The sequence below is a fragment of the Lactuca serriola genome, chromosome 5 (genome assembly GCF_051521515.1).
Source record: "Lactuca serriola cultivar US96UC23 chromosome 5, Lser_US96UC23_V15, whole genome shotgun sequence".
Classification (NCBI taxonomy): Eukaryota; Viridiplantae; Streptophyta; class Magnoliopsida; order Asterales; family Asteraceae; genus Lactuca; species Lactuca serriola.
This window is the reverse complement of record NC_136412.1, coordinates 37,461,584-37,471,014: the sequence shown is the minus strand read 5'-3', so window position 1 is coordinate 37,471,014 and position 9,431 is coordinate 37,461,584. Positions and strand designations below refer to the sequence as shown.

Here is a 9,431-nt window from a genome sequence, read left to right as displayed (position 1 = left end):
AGTCTAACGATAACCGCGACAAATTAATAGTCTAACTATTATTATTAAATAAGCATTAAATAACACTCAATATAACTCATAATAATAGCCCAAATAATTATTTTAACGACCTAATAACATTACTATAATTATTTGGAAGCTATATTAAAAATTGTGTAAGCGTAGCTCAGTTACAACGAATTTTATCGAAAACTGGAACTTTATTTGGAGCAGCGTTTCGAAACTGAAAGACCCTTTTTCTCGGGACTCTAGGAGCCTCGGGGCTTCCTTAGGGTGCTAGGTATTTTTCCTAGGGCTTAGGGGTGGTTTGGGAAGCTAGAGAGAGAAAGAAGTTAGAGAGAGAGAGTGGGATTTGGTGTGTTTTGCTCGGCAACCCTCGTAGCCTATTTATAGGCGCGCGCCTTCGGAGGTACGCAGCACGTCCAGCAGCTACGCTGGGCGTAGTCTCGGATAAGAATGCCAGCATCAGGCGTTACATCAGATGACGCGTAAATGCGCGTCAATGAAGGCCCTGTCATAAAGAGAGACGACGCACTTTTGCGCGTCGTCTATAGACGACGCGCAATTACGACGCTCATTTACGACATGCAATGTGTATCAAGGAAGACCCTGTCATAAAGGAAGACGACATGCATTCGCGTGTCGTAACCTTACGACGCGCGTGTTAATGACATGCAATGCGTATCAAGAAAGCCCCTGTCAAGAAAGGACATGTCATAAATGAATATGACAAACATTTTTGCGTATCATAATTTTAAATATTTAAAAAAATATATTATTAATAGATTTAATTATTTTCAAATTAAATTTGTATTTAATGTTTCATAATAGAAAATAAAATATTATATACAGAAAATAGAATCCATTGCATAAATTTAATGTCATACAAATAATCGTTCCGTGGAAAGATAAAATAAATCAATAGAAGTTGTAACATAAATTTACAAACTAATAGTTCTAATAACCTAATGTGTGCCTTACTGTAAACAAGATCTGTGCTGATTTTTTTAAATGTGTGCCTCACTTGTCTCCACTCTTCCTTAGTAACACCACTCAAGGACTCTAAATCTATGAACTTGCTCACAGTATCTATATTGCCTCCAAAAAAACATAACTACAAACACCTGCAAGATGAAATGTATTAGCACATGGTCAAATATGAAAAAACAAAAATTTGCATATATACCATGTGTAAAACATCTAAGGTGACTGCATAGTGCATGTTTGATATAGATTAAACCAACAAAAAAACACCTACAACATGAAATGTATGAACATGTAAAAAGTTTTTTTTTTCTTTTGTGGGTTATATAGGTGATAGGTTTACTTGATCATTTCAACAGAAAAGGATACTAAATAATAGTAAAAGTAATAATAGAAACTTATATGTTGGTCCTTAAATGATGTTCAAAAATGGTGTTCAGATTATAGCATATTAAATAATCTAGATAATAGTAATATTGAATAATCTAGATAATAGTAATAGTAATAATAAGTTAATTACTTACATTTGGGTCATTGAAGTTGATAACATGTCCTCTACACATCTCAACAAAAACAGCATTCTCAGCAAGGAAACAAAAACAACATTTCATGATCTCTCCTATATACAAATAAATAATTAAATAAATCTCATTGCAATCTCAAAATAAAAACAATTTGGAATACATCAAAGTACAAACTCATACCTCATATCCACAAGGTCTTTATGCATACCATCAATATCAGTCTTAAGTGCAACCACTTGTTTATTTTTCAGCCTTTAATCTAGCTACTGGTATCTTTGGTCAAACCTTAGATTTGACTAGACAATTCTTGCCTCAATGAAGTCAATTTCTGGAATTCACTTCTTAATTGTCCCACATTTGCCATTAAAGGCTCAGCATCACGAAGCTCAACCTCGAGTTTCGTTCCTCTGTCAATTAAATCTGTGGCTCTTGCATTTTTTCAGCATGTAATTTGGGGATGATTTGACCTAATCTATGAATCTCATCTTTCACAGCAGCTAATTCCCTTTGAAGAGTCACATTTTCTTCTACTACATGTCCATTTTTAGCCATGATTCGTTGGATGTCTCTATGTTGGAGTTCAAGTTCTTCTTCAAGTGCAGCAAGGTGAGGAGGGAGGGGCCCGTGGGCCCGGTGTATTGGGCCCTCACGTGGGCCTCATGGAATTCGATTCTTTCCAGACATTTTGTTATACCTGTAAAATGAAATTATATATGTCATGAAAATAGATTGATACTTCTTTATATTTATGTCATAAATTAGGATACACAAAGGACAATTTGACCCTTCTCTTTTTGCAAAGCAAATGATTATCCAAAGTCAATAACACATAAAGAAAAGAAAAGAAAAAAAAAGTATACAACAATTATATATGTGCGTAAGATTGATTTATCCAAAGTGAATAACACGTAAGATTACCTATTTGGCAAGTTTATAAATTAATTTATCCAATGTGAATAACACGTGAGATTGATTCCCTAAAATTGCACGACAATCGTCTCATTCTACTTATTCACTTATTGACTTATTTTAATTTCTAACTATTTTTTTTTTCGAAACTTGCATTAAGACCTAGAGGGCACTTAAATGCTTGTACTCTTGTAATCCAAAGTATTTTTCAGATAACATTCTTCCAACCATACATCAATTATATATGCCTTAAACAAACACGGGATTGGAGTGGAATTGAATTCCAATTCCAATTCTGATTCCGATTCCGATTCTCAGGAAAACCAGGTTAGATCACATACCATCAGTGTAGTCCACCATCATAATTTCTTGATGAGGGCACTCCATCCATCACACCAAGTACCGGATTATACGTATCAATGACACAAAAATGACAAAAATATAATGGATTTTACGTAATTTTACACTAATTTAAAGCAATAATTAGAAATTAGTACCTACTCCAACAATGAGCACGTGAAGAGTTGAAGATTTTTGATAAAGTAATGGTTGTAATTCCTAAAGGTTGGCCAAGAACAAAGTCTTTAGAAATACCAAGCATACTCACAACCATTGCCAAATTATAGCAAATCTTAGCTGCCAGAATATAGTAAATACTAAAAATTATTATGAAATGATTATCTGATCTGATTAATTATCATAAAGTTGAATGTGTTTAAACTTACAGAACCAGTACCTAAAGTACCACAATATATTGTATTTTTTTCCCATACATATTGGGAGTATCCACCCCGTTCAGGTAAGCTTTGAATTCGGGAATGTCGGGCCCTGCTGTAGTAGGTGCGAAAAACACACATAACACTGTTGCGACCAGTGTTAATAGAAAATTAACCTCGGTCATGAACAAGAACCCCATCATGTACCTGATCATAATTCATAATGTAAATTTACAATTAATAGGCATGTGGAAATGAATTTATTAAGTATTTGAAATACCTTTTATTGTCACAAAGCACAAGATTTGATGGAACGTATTCTCACCCGGAATGTTGATTCCAGAATATCAGCCAAGGAAGTACTAAGTAAGTAGCTTCTTAATTTTCACTAAATAAAAAAACCCAAAATACAATATATATAACACTCATGAGGGTGGTTGCTTTTGTTTCATTCAGGTCATCCATGGATTATATTCTACACGGAGCACAATTTAAGGTCTTTATCATTCAAGTCAAAGTCAAAGCAGCAGCATCTAATAACAGCCACAACATCTACATCAACTATAGTGGAGTTGGAATCAAGTAGAAAGAAGAAGATTATGATGATGGATGATGGAATGAAGAAATCATCATCTCCACTAATATTATTGACATCTAGAAGCTTAGTTTCAGAAGAACAGGTTGAGGATGAGGATAATGATAGTGGTTTGGTTGATGCACTTACAGTTGCAATCTCTCATGTCAAAATATCAGAACCCAAGAGGAGCCGATTATGTGTATCCATAAGTCCCATTAGAGAACAGTGCTCTTTTACAACCAATAACCACCTCTGCAAAGCATGTTGACTTGACTCTCTCTCTAATAGATGAAGTGAAAGCGCTCGACAAATATGGTCGCCAATGGAGAATTAGAATCTCAAAGTGAAGTAATACAAGTTCTTGGTATTTACTCTCATTTAATGATTTGTCTTATAAGTATTGAAGTTATACAAGTTTTTGTATTTACTCTAATTTAATGATTTGTCTTATAAGTATTGAATTATTTTTAATAAAATAATAATTTGTAGTTAGGATTACAGCCAATGATCAGAAGAGTAAATCATACATAACTTTTAGTAGTTGGACTGTAAGTTTTATGACACTTCTTACCTTAAAAAAGTAACTATGAATGAGTAAGAGGTTGAGAAGTCCACATATTTCAATTTGTGAAGCCCCTGAAACATTGATTATAGTTTCAGAGAAATATGTTATGGATCATAAATAATTCCAGAAATATACCTTCACCAATATACGAGCCTTGTAGTCATGCAACTTGAATCCCTTTAGTGCCAAGGTAGTTATGTTAGGGCAGTTGCGCACGAATCCATTGCAGGTTGGAAATTTCAAACCATCATATGTACCTGTTAATGGTAATCATAATTATCCTAATATCTTGCTAGATTTGTAGCAAAGATGAATGATAAAATAGAAAGATATTTGTTTTTGAAGATTCAAAGACCAAACTCTCTATTAAGAAACAAATGATTTGAGTGTAAGAAGAACCTATGAGCCATATCTTGCAGTAGAAGATGCTGACTTTTTTTCATCAAGGAACCTCACAAAGCTTCTAAGAACATAGATAAAAAAAACAAATGAAATTTTATTTCTTTTTCTTGCAATTAACCCTGAAAACTAAAACTATGAATTGTACCATGATCCTATTCCATCTGCTGCAAAAACCATGGGATTGCAGTCATAGCCCACACCAATTACAAATTTCTCAGAGATAAAAATAACCTGAAATAAAATGTTGTTTATCAACATTTGAATAAGAAGTATAAAAACAATGCAGAATGATAGAGAGGATGCTGACCCACATCATGAAGAGGCAAATCACGCAATACTACACTTTAAGCATAAGGGGAAGGTCCAAATTGGTCAACAAAGTGTATCATTGAATTATGACCTGTTTGTTATTCCAACAAAAACATGGAAGATAATATTTTGATAGTGATTGTAGACTTAAATTGCCGATGAACACACCCTTATTTCTCCATCACAGAACAATCACCAAACATCATATCCTCGATTTGAATTTTTGCTGTTGATTCTTGTGCTATGGACAAGTAAGATATACCTTAAAGGGGAGAGTAAAAGAAAAGAGGGCTCAGATAGAAGCATGTTGATCAGATTTCAGACTGTTTTGAGGAAGAAGAAGAAGAGATGTGGGTTACCATCATATATGCAGAGATTGAAGTCAAAATCATCTTGAGCCATTGAAGCTAAATACGATGGTTGACATGAAAAAATGTAACAGGGCATCCCTATTTTCAGTTTATCCCTCGGGAACAAATGGAAGTTGAACTTAGAGATGAATTAAGAAAAGAGTGTTGATCATCAACTGTTTATTATTGTTTTGATAAGTGTTATTGAGGCATGTAAATAGCGAGATATATGCATGTAAATAGCGAGATATGATTATTGCAGACTTACGGGTGAGCTGTAAGCTTATTAGAAGCCCTAATAGAAAAGGGCAAACAGCAAATGAAGAATCTGAAACCTTTTGGCGGCATACTTGGCCTTCAGGTATGCGGTTTCAGCGGTGTCGAATGGCAGAATTTGATGCCATGGGGACGAGTAAGAACCGGTGTTCTTCAACGAAACCGCCACAAAATCTGATCCCGATATGTGATTCTTAATTTCATTGAGTGAATCTACGAAGTTGGACTTGGTGACCTATGTTACAGGCCATTAAGGATGGCAAACAGCGACGGGTTTTTGGTTGAAGAAAGAGAAGTTAGATGTGTGGGTGCAAAGGAAGCGCCTCCACACCATTGAAATGACGGCATCAGCGGTCAGCTGTTATCTTCGTGTTCAAAGGAACATCTTAAGCATCTGAGGATGATACTCTAAAATTTGATACAACAACATAACCATAGACCTCATTTAGTTGCTGAATCACCGAGCACAACACTGAGCACAACCCTAAATCTTCGAGGAGTCACAGTCGCCGACGAGGTGAGGTGAGATGACGTCACCAAACTATTGTAGAGAGCACTCCTTTACATTTTGAATGGTTCTTGAAAAAATCCCTAAAATCGTCCCTTCAATTTTGTGTGTGTGTGTATAAGAGATAGATAGAGAGAGAGAGAGATAAAGATAGCGATAAGCTTATGCGTGTGTGAGAGTCGGCATATGTTGGATAGGGTTCTTGAAAAAAGAAGTAGAATCGTCCCTTGCCTCTATTTCACGTATTTGAATTCTTTATGCCAATCGTTATCATCTTCATCTCGAGGCATTTGATCATGAAATCAAGAGCAATTCTGCTATGAAGACGAAGGCCTAGGGCTTTTTCTTGCTAATTAGAAGAGGCGGGGGGTTTTAATTTTTGGGATCCAATAGGCGGGTGAGAAACGGAGGGAGACAGAGCGACATGGTGGTGGCAATGGCGCCAATGGATGTAACGGCGAGAAAGGCTACAGCGAAGAAGATGGGTTTTAGGTTTGAGAGAGAGAAAGGAAGACGAAGACCTAGGCTTCTTTCTTGTTGATTGGAAGCCCGGCCAGGGGGGGGGGTAATTTTTCACATAGGCAGGGTTTTAATTTTTGGGGATTTCATTTCCCGCTCAAAACGCGTGTTTCATTAAAAAAAAATATATAAAGCGACACACTTACATGACACACATTTTATAATAGGCGTCCTCCGTATTTCTTTTTTTTTTTCCTTTTCTAACACTAATTTCAGGGCACGCACAAATGCATGTCTTCTATCCTTCAAATTTTATAAGTGATGACATTATTTTTTGGACGCATGCTTTTGCGTATTGTAAATCACTGCGTGTCATTGTTTGCGCGTCATTAAAGGCTGTTTTTCTATTAGTTCCAATTGCATGCTAGTTAGGATATATGCTTTGGATAAAATGAAATTGCATGTATAACTTGAGAAAACTTAGATCCAAAGCATTAGGGTTGTATGTGCACCATAGGGATGTTATAGTGCTCAAAACCCATCAATAAATACATACATTGCATGGAAGAGTCACACAGACAACTCTCATCTTATAAACATAAACCAATTGGCCAAACTTGGTGCCTTCGACCCGGTAATAATGTGAGGGGACTCACCTTAAATTGAAGATATTTAAATCACACATGCACTGCTGCTACAAAGGCTCCTCACACTTTCAAGGCTTGAAACTGAAAAGAAAACTCTGTTATAGTACTTCTCATTCTTCTACAATGCTCCAAAAACACTCTAAAGGTCCAAAACAAGCTCTCAAAGGTTAGGGTTTTGCAATGACAGAAAGAGGGAGTGGAGGTTTATGATAAGGGAGGCCTCAAGGGTTATAAGGCCTTTAAATAGGGTCTTCACCCTAAAAAAAAATAGGGTCTTAACCCTAAAAAATAGGGTCTGAGCTTAATGACTCTTAGCTATGCCATGTGTTAGCTACAATCTATGCCCCACTTAAGGACGAAAATTGAAAATTGTTAATACATTAAACTATAAATGGAAATACGTGAGAACACAGGTGTTACAATCTTCCACTTAAAAAGGAAAATTGAATCAAAACATATGGGTAGTCATATATATTGGAAATGAGATCGTTGTTGTGTCTTATTAACACAGATTGACTGATCTTGTTCATGTCTTGACGTTGGAACTTTAAGACCACATACCCATGCAACTGATCAACCATTTTTGAAAGTAAATAGCTAAGAAAACAAATCCAAAGTATTTTTGTGTTTTATTTAATCGAATGGAATTCACTTATTTTTTTAAAAAATCTAGAAAAAAATAGCATGTACGAAGTGAAAACTCAAAGAATATAAAAGAAAATATTGCATCATGCATATCTGCTTTAAGTTATAAGGCAATACAACGGTCTTTTTTTCCTCTTTTTGATATTTGACATAAAGTTGAACATCTATTAAAATTGACAATTGAAATAAATTAATAGTTTTTTCCCTATTACGCGTTGTATTTATTTCATCAATAAGAACATGATCCATTAAAAGTCAATACTTAATCTCATTCTTTTCTTTCAACGCCACACTTCAAAAAGAGTAAATTACACGAATGGTCCCTATGGATTAGGGTAATTTGCGCGTTTGGTCCCTAATTTATTTTTTTAACTCGGAAGGTCCCTACTGTTTGTTTTTATTACGCGTTTGGTCCCTGCTTACATAAAAAGTCTATTTTCCCTTTATTTTTTAATTTATTTAAATAAACACACCCCTAATCTCACCCTTTTCAACTTACCTTACGTACCCCATCATTTTTTTCCTATTTAAATAATAGTCTTTTTAGGTATGACAGGGACCAAGTGCGTAACAAAAACAAACAATAGGGACCAAACACGTAATAAAAACAATCAGTAGGGATCTTCCGAGTTAAAAAAATAAGTTAGGGACCAAACGCGCAAATTACCCCAAACCATAGGGACCATTCGTGTAATTTACTCCTTCAAAAACATTTATATTCATAACACAATTCAAAAACCTCAAAATTTACAACACTTTTGTTTTATCATTATATATACATCGTTCACCAAAAACTAACAATACACTTTCAACACATAACTCATCAAAATCGACAACACTTTTCTTTTGCCTATAATGTACAATCTTGACATAATTCTTCATAATCTCTAAATAACAAAAACTATTGTATAGGCTCATGTAGACAATAAACTTCAAATGGAATTTAAACAAAATATAAGAAAAAAAAATATGTGGAAAGAAAAAACCAAACATATTTCAAACCTCTACATTCTTATGCAGTATAGATAACGTGAATAGTTTGAGAGTTTCAAAAGAATATCGTTAAATAATAATTTATGTAGCTATAAGGTGAATAGTTTGAGAGTTCCAAAAGAATATGGTTAAAGATAGATGATTATCTTTAACAACATTCATTTGAATGATCTCCTTTATAAGAGATATATAGATTAAATCTATATCTTATAAAGGAGGTTGTTCAAATAAATATGGTTCATGATAAGCCATTTATCTTGAATAATATTCATTCGAAACTACAAACTCTTTAACTTTTATCACTTAAATTATAATACAACTCAATTTTTTTTACTTATGATACTTAATTGCTACTTATGACACATTGGTTATTATATATATATATATATATATATATATATATATATATATATATATATATATATATATAGTTCATATAAGTAGATGATCATATTGATAGGGTTTAGAGAATGATATGAAAATAAATATGAATTGAGAACACACAAATATCTATTTGTGGTGCATGTACTTATATTAAACGAGAAAGAGGTATGAAGATGTCAATTT

The 9,431-nt window shown here is 34.1% G+C and overlaps 1 pseudogene; it reads right to left on the bottom strand.

Moving 5' to 3' along the window:
* Positions 1 to 1,089: 1,089 nt before the first annotated feature.
* Positions 1,090 to 2,192, bottom strand: LOC145049433 (protein FLX-like 3; annotated as a pseudogene).
* Between the last annotated feature and the right edge of the window lie 7,239 nt (positions 2,193 to 9,431).